The sequence below is a fragment of the Coturnix japonica genome, chromosome 3 (assembly GCF_001577835.2).
Source record: "Coturnix japonica isolate 7356 chromosome 3, Coturnix japonica 2.1, whole genome shotgun sequence".
NCBI lineage: Eukaryota > Metazoa > Chordata > Aves > Galliformes > Phasianidae > Coturnix > Coturnix japonica.
Genome location: NC_029518.1, coordinates 36,800,513 through 36,813,789, shown reverse-complemented (window position 1 = coordinate 36,813,789; position 13,277 = coordinate 36,800,513).

Below are 13,277 nucleotides of genomic sequence, written 5' to 3'. Positions count from 1 at the left end.
GTGTTTAGCCATGTGGACACAAACCACACTGTGACTGGCCTGAAGGGCCACAAAATAGACCCTCTACTATTTATCTGCTTCTATAGATGCAGTTTTCTTTCCTTCATTGCTTTGTCTGCCCTGTTTACTTAGACAGTAAATTCTTTGGAATGAAGCAAACTTTTAATATGTGTTTGAATGATGCCTGAAACAATAAGATGCCAGCCTTTGCTGGAGGTTGCCTTTGCTACTGAAAGGCTTATTAAAGAAAGAAAAAAAAAAGTCAAAGAAGGAAGACCATTCAGCTCTAGAAACAGCTCTCAGTGTTTCTTCTTTCTAATCCATCCATGTCAACAGCACATCTTCAAACTATAGCGGGGCTTTACAGCTGTCAGAATTTGCAGTCTCAGGACTGCAGCACCTATTTACTCACATGATCATGCATTTTTACTGACTGGGCAGTGAGAGGGACTGAGAAGAGAAATAAATTGTCCCTGACAATCTTCCTCCCACTGACAGGAGCATCCTCGTGCCTCCATCCCTCACCATCTTATTCTCTATAGCTCTCAAAAGGTCTTGGTGGTGGCCTCTCACCACCAGCAGCCCTAAGGAATCCCAGGCAGAAAAAAGCCTAAAAGCCGTTGTTTGGGACCAGCCTGTTCCTGTTGCTCACCCTGGTTCAGGACAGCAGCATGCCTAGTGACTTTTTAGAAAGGTACTGTTGAAAAAAAGGCATTTGCTACTTACTTTAAGTTGCTTCACTTATTGCTTCCTTAGCCTATTTCAGAAATTGCTCATCAAGACATCTACCTGGAGGGATGAAGACATTAAAACATAGAGAAAAGGGTTCCAGCACTAATGAAAATACAAACAGTATCTCAGGCTTGGCATTTTCTGATTCCATCATTCTAGATATAGCCATCCTGACTGCAAAATGGGGGCTATTTATCCAGGTGCCCTTCTACTCCTTTGGTCCACATGTGGTAGTGGATGTTGGCAGCAGGTAAGAACAGCCCCAAGGTAGAGTGGGACCGCAAGCTAGCTGAAGGGCTGAAAAGGGCTACAAAGCCTTGCTGGAGAGCAGGAATTGTTAGCCACACATTATGCATGGAAGAACCCTACTCATTGCAAGCATTGTCATGGTGGTGCTTTTCCACTGTGCTTCCAGACAAGTATGGTCATGGTTTCTCCACCCTTTCTAGGACTTCTGCCGTACCTTCTGAAGTGGGGCAGTGAAGACTTGGCTTTAGAGAATCTGAAAGATGTGTTTGTGTTTCTAGCCAGAACTGTCAAACCACATGGATATCACTCGTCAACCTCAGAGAATCTATCAACTTTGGATAAGAATCTTCTTTGGCACTACCTATTACACTGCTCTTTCATTTTCATTGATCATATTAAAACGTCAGACTTGCACCATTTGCATGCTGTCTGCTGCACAAATCAGTTTATCTGTGCAGGATCTCCTTGCTGACACATACCGGCAAACCGTATGCAAACAGCCTGTACGTTTTACCTCAAACACTGTTCTTCCATGCTTGTACTTTGCTGAATAAATCATGAGTTGCCCTAGAGCTTTTGGAAGGGGTTTGAAGAGTTGTGTATAACTCCTGATGTTTGAATTGGTTTGGTATGTTTTCCAAATGGAATAATAGTGTCGGAGTAGGTTAGTCTTGCCGAATGGATGACAGCAACTTTTAAGCAACACAGCACTATTACTTTCTATAGACTGTGATATATCTGATGCTCTCCAGATGAGCTCTGGGGGCCAATCATGCAAAACGCCCATCCTTCCAAATTCCCATGAGAAGCTCCAAGCCCTGCAATAGCAGATCCTAAGAACAGTCTTTGAATGCTAAATTGTTCTTTGACAAAATCTAGTATCTAATTCCAACACAGCAGCAATACAGCATCAGCCAGTGTTCATGAAAGGGCTACATTTTCTTGCTGAGCAATGCTATGTTGAATCACACTGGGAGACCAATGAATTGTGGCACTGAGCCATGTTAACCTCTAAATCTAAACATTTTGCAGAAGGGAAAACCCTGTTTGCAAACTCCAGCCTGTTTCAACATCTCAAAACCTATCACAGCATTAAAAGAAAATCAAGGGCACCTGTCATTATAGAAGGGATTTAAATTAAAATTTCTGGCACCTGGGAATTAGCAGTTATTAGAGAAGTACCCACTGCTCTTCCTCATACCAAGGTGTTCAGGTCTTTTTCTCCTCTTCTTCCTCTGTGCTATGGCCTCTTTTCTCCACAGCATTTTCCTATTTCTCATTGCCATTACTTTGAAAGATCTGGTAAGCTCAAACTTCCCCAATATTTTTTTAAATGTTGGTCCCAATATCTTAATAATATATCGTTTACCTGGTTTTGTCCTTAGGCTTCTCTCTATGCATACTGCTCCATCCTGGCCTATACCTCACATCTTTGTTATTGCACCAATTATTAGTAATCTAATGGACTCATCCTGGGAAAGAGCTTTGTAAGTAAAATGACAAAGCAGTCACAAAAGTGATGAGTAGGGAAACTCTTTGACTTCTGAAGTATGTTAAATGATAGATGCTACGTCCAAAGACATTTCCAAAGACATTTCAGGGGTTGTGTGTAGTGGGGACCTGAGACAACTCAGGCAAATAGATAAAAATTGGACCTGGGGGAGTATAAACTGGGAAAAGTACAGTAGAAAATAGGTGAGAATACTTAGAATGATAAAAAGAGTGTGTTGGAACCAGCTGCGCTAAGGAGCCATGGCCAGGTAAGAGATGAGCACTGCAGAAGGGAAATTAAATCTTCATTCTTCATCAGCAGTCTATCAGGTATATTTACTACCTGCCCCCAGTCTCTACTCGGGCTGTTCAGAGTTTCTAGACCAGTGCATACTCATAAGAAATTCTTCCCTTCCATGCTGAGATCTCTCCCTCCAGGGGTTGATCAGTGCTGCCAGAGCAGAAGCTGATGAACTAGAGCAGCAATCAGGAGTTAGTGATCTCTAATGTGTCAGCATTCCTATGATGTGGAAGCTGTTCCTTATGACAGCCATGAACCATTTGAAAATCTCTGTGCTTGGAAGACTTCTAATCTCTATCATTTTCATGTCTCCAAGTGAATTACAAGATTCTGTCTTCACTTCACTTCTGCTCTTCATAAGCCATTTTCTTACAGGTTTGTTTGACCAAAAAAAGATACTCTAGCCAATTAACAAGTTAAATATGCATATTATTTAAGTATACATTATAATGACGTAATTTCTCCTTGAATCTAATGTTCATTCAACAACGGGCCTTTCTGATAGTCAGGCTTTTCATTGTGCTCTCCCAGTATGAGAATACACAATACTTTGGTTTCAGAGCAGCTAGCAGAAAAGGACAAGATCTATTTGTGCTTCTGCTGTTCTTCAGAACAAGACAGACTTAAGGCAATAATTGCTTTAAAGCTATGAAGTAGTGACTATAGACATGACAGCTGTTATCTTAGATAAACTTCCTTGATATTTGCTGATTCCAGATCAAAATATGCAACAGTAAGATTTCCTGGGTGAGTCATAAGGATGTAAAGGATGTCAGTCTGATCTCAAAGTTTTATGGTTAAAAACTGTGATTCACTACTCTATAAACCGCACAAAAAGGGAAAACTTCAGAGCCTTCCTTCAGTAAAATGGTGTTTAAGTATACAGCAATTATGTTGAACCTCTTAAAAACATCTTTTATCTTCTCCGGTAAGTCTGACACCTGTTCTCCTGTAATTGGGAAATGTTTCCCACAAACACTGGATTTTATAGCTATATGAGACCTTAGTTAAAACTGACATGGATGCTCTAATGCCAGACAGTGTCACTTCCCTGAGAGTGGCCAAGATGGGAAGGGATCTCCAGAGACCATCTAATTCAATGCCTGTGCTCAAGCCAGGTTAACCAGAGCAGACTGTCCAGGACTGCATCCAATAGTTTTTTAACTATGGTATAGATTCCTTTCCAGTCTTAAATAAAATCTCTGAGAAACTTGATCCACAGCTCAGTCACTCTCACTGTGTAAAGTGTTTCCTGATGTTTAGACTGAATCTCTTGTACTTCAGTTTGTGCCCACTGTGCCTCCTATCCTATTGCTTGGCTTTACTGAAAGGATCCTGCATCTGTCCTCTTAAGACCCAACCATTATATATTAATATACATTGATGAGTTCTCTGAGCTTTTTAATCTCTAGGCTGAACAATCTCAGCTCTCTCAGCCTTTTCTTATGAGACAGATCCTTCACATCCATAGTGGCCCTTTGCTGGACTCACTCCTGTATGTCCATGTCTCTCTTGTACTGAAGAACTTATATCTGAATCCAACACACCAGTGCTGAGCAAAGGGCAGGATCACCTCACTCTGCCTGCTGGTGATGCTCTTCCTCTTCCATTGTCATAAAAGACAATGATTGGCAACTGCCACTATGACTGAAACTGATTATATGTTAGCATGATATACAGTGCTAAAGGTTGGCAGTCTACAGTTTGGTCTCTGGGATGTTACACCCCCAAGGAAAATGTTTTTAATGGGTATTGTGGAGTAGTATCCATTTAGGTCTGCTTATCAAATATACCACACCAGGAATACATAATGTTTTTGGCAGAGTTCTTGAATTCAACCCTTGCTTTTAACAAGACAAAAGAAATCCAACTAGCTTTTTGGTTGGTTCGTTGGTTGGTTGGTTGGCGTTTTTTTTATCCCAGTGATGTCTCTGCCAGCCTGACAGGTAATGACTTTCCTCTCTTCATTTTCCCTCTTTGGATGACCCAAGTGAGGAATGTTGTCAGCAGAAGCTAACAGGCTGAAGCTGATGGGAGTAAGACAGAAAGAAGTTATCAGGACAGAAAAGCTTTCTGAGTATACAGAAGTTTCCCTTATGGAGGAAAACATGCCTTTTCCATGTGCATAAATGCAAAGGATGTTTTGTATTGACTGCTTATGTGACAAACAGCACATACTCTTAAGTCAATCAGAAAGCACAAATGGACAACATGCTTCAGAAATACAAAATGTTCTTTCTGAAACCAGAAGGTGCAGCATTTTGAAAGGGAGGACTCACCATGATTTTCATCAGCAGATATTTTACATTCTTCTAGGTGCCCAGCAGCTCTGGACTTTGGGAAGGACTGAAAGGAAGACTGGTAGAGTGAGTGCTAACACCAGTGCTTAGTGGTGGGATATACTCTGCAGTAGCACAAAACAAGCAGCAAGAAGGAAGAACTCAGGATTTTGACAAAACAGGACTCTCCCAAGTAAGGTTCCCACCAGCTGTTTGTACCCTGGCATCACCTGAACCTAGGCAGATGTTTCCCCATCTTGTTTGGTATGGTGACATCTATCAGAAACTGAGAAATGAGTTTGGTCATCCAGCCATGCAAGGTGAGACTGCTAATAATGATTTTTGTAACCACAGAAGTTGTCTGTCACTGGAATCTGAGCTCAGATTATCATCCCACTGCCCCCCTTTCTTTTCTAGGACAATCTGTTGCAAAGTGTGCTGTGAATTTCTGAACTGCTTTCAAATCTGAGCTTTGAACCTTGGAGCTGATAGCACCCATTCCCCTAGTGTCCACATCTGAGCAAGCTGGGAAGCACAGCAGATCTCACAGCCTGTCTTGATCACTCAACATCATACTCTGGGGACTAAGCTAAGGGACCCCTGGCTCTCTGGCATGATTAATTCAAAGACATCTGGAAATTCAAAGACATCAGGAAATCCAAGGGGCTGGGGTGTTCATATAACTCCCAGGTGGAGTTTTGTTTCTAAAGTTTATTAGAAGACTACCCAAATCTCTCTCTTTTTCCTTTTTCCTCCCCTAGGGGAATTCCCCACTGACATGAGATTTCAGTGCTTTTACTCCCAGTTCTGAAATGGGACAAGCTACTTCTCCAGAAAAAAACCTCTGTCTCTTGACTGCATGCTGCTCACACACAGGCATCCATGACCTAGTTGCAGCAGTGCTTTCAATACAGGTAACCTTGCATGCAGGGCACTAAAGGCTCACATCTGGGTGCTGCTTACATTTTCACGTTTCCCAATCAGTTTGTAGTGTGCATGAACATTAATTAGCCTATTTTTTTCATTTTTAATTTCAAAAACTGCTGCTCTTCTTTGCTCATTTTCCCAGATCTTTTTCCTTTTTATCTCCTCACTTCTTCACTACCAGAAAATATCTAAAGCAAACAAGCACAGAGCTCAGACTTGGGAACTAAATCTTATATATTTTATTAGCATGCCGATCTGCTTCCACAACACACAGATAGAGAAGCTGTTCCAGGAAAGCATTCTCCAGGCACCAATTTGCTGGAAAAGCAGCTTTATTTATGACCCTGTCATTATGAGGTCCCTATTCAGTACCACTGTCAGGGAAATGATTTAGTATTTTCCAGCTTGCCTTCCCATTAGCTTGATAACAGCAAATTGTTTACCAATTTAAAATGGAAATCTTTTCTGCTTGAAGCATTTGTATTCTGCACTTTGTATAATAATATACAGAGGCATAAGCTGCATTTGGGAGCATGGCAATCTTGTCTTTGTAGCATCTTACACTTGTCTAGTGCTGAGGTTAATCAGTGCTACAGGGAGAACTTGGGTGAGGAAAGGCTGACTCTGAAAAGGACCTGATGTACTTCCACATTTTCAGTCCTGGTTCTCTCTGCTCTAGTGGTGTGCTTTTGAGAAGTAAAATCACATTCTTTTCTAGTTTCTGGACCTCACTGCACCAAGACAGGACTTCTGCTTGTGTCTGCTGCCACCAGTTCAGCACTGCTGATGTACTTGGAAAAAGCAAGGTCAGAGGCTGCTGATAGCTTGGCTATGGTGCACAGGAACAGAGGGTGGCGTGACCAGGTTTCCTGTGTGTTCTACTGTAAGGAATGGTCTTAGCAGAGGGTTGGACTCAATGGTCTCCAACACTTAAATCAGTGATTCTGTGGTATACAGAAATATTCTGCACTGGGCATTAATCTTCATGAGAAGATTCTCTGTTTTCTAATACATTAGGAGTTATCACATGGCATCTTACCTTCTGAGAGTAAAACAAAGGTTGACCTGGAAAAAGCAAACCTGGCTCTCCAGGTCATCCATGCAGTAGGCTCCTGTTGCTTGGTATACTGTGCAGGCTGTGAAGCCAAGGTCTAGCACTGGAAAGACACAAATCCAGAGTGTCTGATCACAACTCTTACCCTTGGTAGCATGAAGACCTGTCAAACACCTGCATCTTTGGCAAGCCCTCCATCCAGCTGGCACCACATAAGCCGTAATCACTCTTCCTCCCTCCAGCCCCTGGCCACTGCCATGTTTTCCAGCTCTGGTCTGGAAGCAGCAGCCATGAAAAGGAGGAGATGAGTCCAGGATTATCCATGGTATTCCAGTGGTGTATGTCACTGCTTTGTGGTGGAGCTGGGAATGCAAGTATGGTAGAAGAGCTGTGTTTTATATCATTTAAAAATAGTTAGATAGTAACACTAGAGAATGTGCGAAGACTGAGCCTGTGTGAGAAGGAAGCTGGATTAGATAAGACACCTGGTCCATCTCTGATTTTCATGTTTTCCTAAGCACTTTTAAAAGATAATTTCTATACTAGGTTTTCCTCCAAATGCTTATATATCCGCCTCTTTATTCATTCTCCTGAAGTGGAACTTAACAGTTCATAGAAAGCGGCTATTGCTTTAGAAGAGTGGACAATGGTCATAATTTATGCTGTGGTTCAAGATCTCCCCATCTTTGGTACGCTCTAATGAATGTACAAGCTAGAGGAGGGTGAGAGAGAAAATAGCTCTAAAAATCGGACTTGTAAGCAACAGATCCTCTGTTGTAAAGAATGAAACTGAATTTAGCTGGGTGACTGAAGGCAGCAGTGCTCTAGGGTGTATTTCAGATAAGCTGTGCCTTTGAAAGCAGCTAGACAGATAGAAGAGAATGACTTAAAAAACCAAACACCAGTCATGTCACTCCTTGCTGAGCTCCTGGAGCAGAAGTAAATTTCAGCAGCTGTGGAAAGACTGGCAGTCAAGAAAAGAAGAGAGACATCATCACTCTCTGCCATGGAAGTGAGTAGATTCTGAATCCGCAAGGATGAAGTGCATACACAAGTGAGTGCTCCAATAACTAAGGTGTGACATAGTTAGATACACTAGTGGCTCTATCCATCTTAGCTGTAGAGTTGGTTGAAGCCATCTAGAATAAGGAAATGTTTATTGTAGAACATTCTGTGGTTTATTATATTAATAAATATGAAACTAATTAATATTAATAACTGTAACTGTGATCCACCATAGAGAATTCTGATACACATTTTGTCTACATAAGCCAGAATGGCATCATCCTGTTTTTCTGCAGTTATTTCAGTTGATAGACTGATAGTGGTTGGAGAATTTATTCATAAAATTCACTGATAGCTTACTGTTGTTGTTTCTTTTCCCTTCACACTGTCTGCTTGTACTTCTGCAGTCTTAGACAGCAAAGCTGTCAGCTCTTGCCATGGAGGCAACTCACCCGCTGAGCAGATTTCACCCTCCTGTCTGGGCAGTCCAAAGCAGCCCCTTAAACAAAGAGGTTTCCTTCTGCCTGCAGGCCAGTTCTGACTTCACTGTCACAGTAAGTGAGCTCTTGTCCTCTTCTACCCCTTTTGTAAATGCTCTCAGAGGGAGATAAGTGTGGTATATACACATATATGAATATATATAAGTATATGTATATGAATATATATATATACCTGCGCTTATTATGCTTTCTTCATAGAACTGATTCTAGTCTCTTGTCCACATAGTATTTATTAGCATTTCCTGCAGTGACCAGAAAAAGCAGAGACTGCTGGGTCTAGCCACTTTGTTTAACACATTTGATATGGAGCACCTTGGTATCTCTGCATTTGCTTTCCCTAAAACAAGGCTAGGCATCCCTAATCCACACCATAAGCAGCGGAAGTGTGGAGTGCATTCTGCATACCTTCCTTGCTGACCAAGAGAGACAACACTGAGTACTGGGAGGAGGTCTCTTCTCTGTACGTGGTTAGTAGAGAAATTTCTGGGATTTCTGAGCCCTACCTCTGATGGAAATTACCTGAAGTGCTGAATGATGTGTGATGGCCGCAAAACTTGTCCCCTACCACCAAACAAACAAAATGACTCACGACCTGGGTGTTAAAGATCTGGCTTCTCGGAGGGATGGCTTAGTGCACAAGTCACATTATAAGACTGTGAGATCATGGGATGAAACCATGAGTTCTATCACATGAAATCTCGTAGACTAAACCATGAGGTTGTGTAAGTCGGGGCACTCCAATGACTGGAATGAAATCTCACTGTCTTGTGCTGTCTGAAGAACTGAGGTGAAAGCTCTGTAGCAGTCAACACATTAGAGTCCAGGGGAGGGTGTATGACATGATAATAATGCATCTGGCTATGAAACCCACAGCCATTTTGCTGCTTGGTTGCTTCTTGTAAATTGCCCACTAACAGCACTGGTAGCCCCTGAACTGGGCTGGGCACTCCTGAAGACAGATGGGTTCAGTGACTATCAGCCAGTCATGCTTTCCCTCTGCTCCAAGAAGCAAAGCACGGCACAGCAGAAGCCCAGCTGGGTGTGGGCAGGTCTCCTGGATGCTCCCTGTAAGACAGAAATGTGGCATTTCCCATCCAGTGCCTTCAGGACCTCAGATGTGTGGCATATGCTGAACACACCGACCTTCCAGCCTGCTGGTCCCAAAGAGCACTTCTCCATATGCTGTTCCTTGGGCTCAGAGACCTCCTCTGGTCCCCACACTATTCCAGTGGATTTAAACAGCTGGTATGGGTATCCTAAGTCCAAAACAAGAATGCAGTTGGTGTCCATCTACGCAGAGATTACCCTGATGTCATCTAATGATCCGCAGGGGCAGAGGCTGGAAGCTTCACCCAGTTGGAGAAACACACAGGGGACGAGAGACTGCACAAGGAGTGGCTGAGCCTCTGGAGAGCTCTTCATGACGGCTTGGCCTGTTCAAACACTGCAGGGCTCTGCTGTGACTGCCCCTGATGCTGCAGTCTTTCACAGGTTGTTTTATCCCTGATGTATTTCTATGAAAGAATGAATAAGAAACCTCAGACAAACTGCTGGATTGCTGTGTATCTCATCCTCTGTTCCAACATCCAAAACTCCTGAGAAACATTCTCTGGGAGTCTAAAGAAAAAAATATATATATATATGCATAGAAGATTATAAACCTTTAAATCTGAGTTTTGACTCTAAGGAGGCCAAAGCCCAGCCGGATTGGAGCAGTTATGAAGCCCTCCAGCCCTCGCAGGAAACAGCACAAAGCTCACATTCCCTCTACTGTACTGGAGCTGCCTTTTGACACTGTTTTCGGGAACTTGCCAGCTCATTTTCAAACTTGTTTGTGAGACATCAACAGCCTCAAATTACAGCAGTCTGAACAGCCCAGTAAATATTTACACAAACCTGCTGGTGATGGTTTGAGCTGACATGCGTTACCTTTTGTGTTGGGGGGAGGCTATATTTACAGCCAACCAGCTAATGAACATGATCCCAGCCATGCTTTAATACAGATGGCTCTTTCAGCCTTTGCGGCTTTCAAGTTACAGGGAGCACAAACTTCAATAGCCTTCGTTAGAAGGCTGGGTCTCAGCTCACTCCGTTTTGTTTACAACGGGTCTCTCTTTGTGCAGTAAATGGTTGACTAACATTCAGCTGTTTGCATCCAGCAACGTGTTTGTGTAGGACGGGGGTTGTTTCTTGTCTTCTTTTTTTTAACACTGATGGTTTTTATTTTGAGTTTACAATGCAGGCAGTTTTTGCAATGCAGCTTTATTTTCATTTGAGTGACATTTCTCCAGGCTGTCTCCCAGAAAGCCACCAGGGCTGGAGCTTGGCACAGAGTGAGTGTAGGCAGAGGCGTGCAGCCGGGAAGCAGAAGGAAGCAGCACTTGTCCACAGGGCTCAGTGGAGGGCTCAAAGGCTGGTCACCCACTCCTCCTGTAGCCACTGCTCACAGAGATGCATTATATTGGCATCTACATCTCACCAGCTCTGGCTGGGTTCCAGGCTGCCCAAAGGAAGACAACTAAGGAGCTCAAAGTTTATGCTGTCAGCAGCTATTATAACTCCACACTTATAGATTTTTAATTATACGTCAGGTAAACCACTGGCTGAAGATCCCTCATTTTTTTGTAGTTCAACAAAAAAAGGACAGATTTCAGATAAATGAGACAGAAAGTTAGGAGGGAGAGGAAATGAACGATGGAAATTCAGACTCTTATTCTGACAAGTTCCAGTTGCTGCCTATGATGGAAACACAGAAAACTTTTTTCTTCCCAGACTATGAAATCCCAGGCTGCAAGAAGCTCATTGGATTAAGACTACCTGTAGTCTCCAATTATCAGTAGCAGGCACTTTGACAGTTTCCTTGTGGTTGAGATAAATTAATTTTAGATGAGACCTCACAGTGCCATGAGAGAAAACCTCCAGTGGATGGAAGAACACATAAAATGATGCCCCTAAAATAAAAATGCCGATCAGAAATTCTGACCAATGTGATCTAACTGGTCTTACAAAACTCTCTTGTGTTCTGTGGGTTTGTTATCATAGAATCATAGAATTGCTCAGGTTGGAAAAGACCTTCAAGATCATCAAGTCCAACTGTAACCTAACTGTACTACCCTAACTCTAACCACCCTCCGCTAAATTGTGTCCCTGAGCAGTTCTTTTCTGTGTCACTGGAATCCAGTGTGACAGGCAAAATCCCACCAAACCAAAGACAAAAGTCATTTTAAATTTTAGATCTCTCTAGGCAACAAGTCCAATGAAGCTTTGAAAATCTCTACTTGAAATATCTCTCCCGGGGCTGAACATCCACCCCAAAGTTACAGTATCTACTTTTTGCAAGATTGGGCATGGAAGTCCCCTCACAGTTCTGCTGAAAATACAATAAAATACAAGAAAAACACATACCTGATGTAGGGTCATGAATGGAACAGATAGTCTTCACTGCAGGAGAAGTGCCCAGCTCTCAAACGAGTGGCTGCTCCTTACCTCCACACCACAAAGATCTTCTCATTGAAATAAGGACCATTTTCCTGCTATCGCGACATGCCCCATGGCTTTGGCAAATGCTTTACTCTTCTGGAAGGAAAATGGAAAACCTGGTAACACAGAGGTTGAGAGAGGGACTGAATTTGAACGTGCTCTTTCTGATAAAAGTCAAATCTTTTTAAGCTCTTGTATTCTACTATTCTCCAATATCAATCCAATATCTACCAGTCTGCATGGAACTTTTCTTCATCAAATCCCTTTCCCAGAATGTTTAAGCAACATGATTTAGTTCATGATTACAGGGAAGAAAAGCCTTGGAAACAACAGAGCTGCTTCATAACCATTTGACAAAACATTTGTTTGTCAAGTGCATTGTTTGTCAAGAGCTGTTTGCAGAATAACAGGTTCTGGCAAATATCCTAAAAGAAATTATTTGAGGGGAAAAAAAATATGAAATTAATATATTCTAAATGAGAACTTAAGAGTGTAAGGTTCCAGTAAATGTACAGAGGGGGATAAAGCTGATTAAAATAAAATATTACCAAATGTTGCAAGAAAACAATTGTTCACAAATGGAGTAGGTTATTTTTTTTCTCAACTTTTTTTTCCTCGCAAATGTTCGGCTTCATGTTTTTATTTACCTTCTTTAGAAAACATCATATCTTGAGATCTCTCATGGGATGAGATGTGTGTCTTTGGGCCAGGCCTCCTACAGCTTCCTGCCTTAGTGTTTGAGACTGCCTGCCTCCCTTTTCCTTCTGCCCTTTGTGTAATTTTTATCTGCTTCGATAATAAATACTACAGGGTAGACAATTTACCACTGTGTACATCTGCATGACACCTGCCATATTTTTCTCTGGACTCTGGCTGTTCTCCCAAAACATTTCAATAATACATAAGAAAGAGGTCTTTGAAAGTGAGTGTCCTGGGAGACGACATCGTCTATGTTCATTTTTGTTTGCCAGAATGAATGAATTCCCGGTTTTGGATGGGAAATGGTGATTGCTGTGACTCTTTTCAGTTTATGATGGATGTAGGGATATCCTGAAAGAAGATTGCAAAAAAGGTTTTCAAAAGATTTAACCTTGATGAGGAGGGCTGCTACAGCGGGAGTGCAGTGAGGAGGCAGTACTTCACTAGAACATGCCCTGTCAGTGCTTTTGTCACTGCTGCTGTTTTTCCCCTTTGGTTGATGGTCTGACTGGATAAGAATGTCCTGCTGTGTTTGGTTTTTTCAGGTTTTTCTTTTCCGA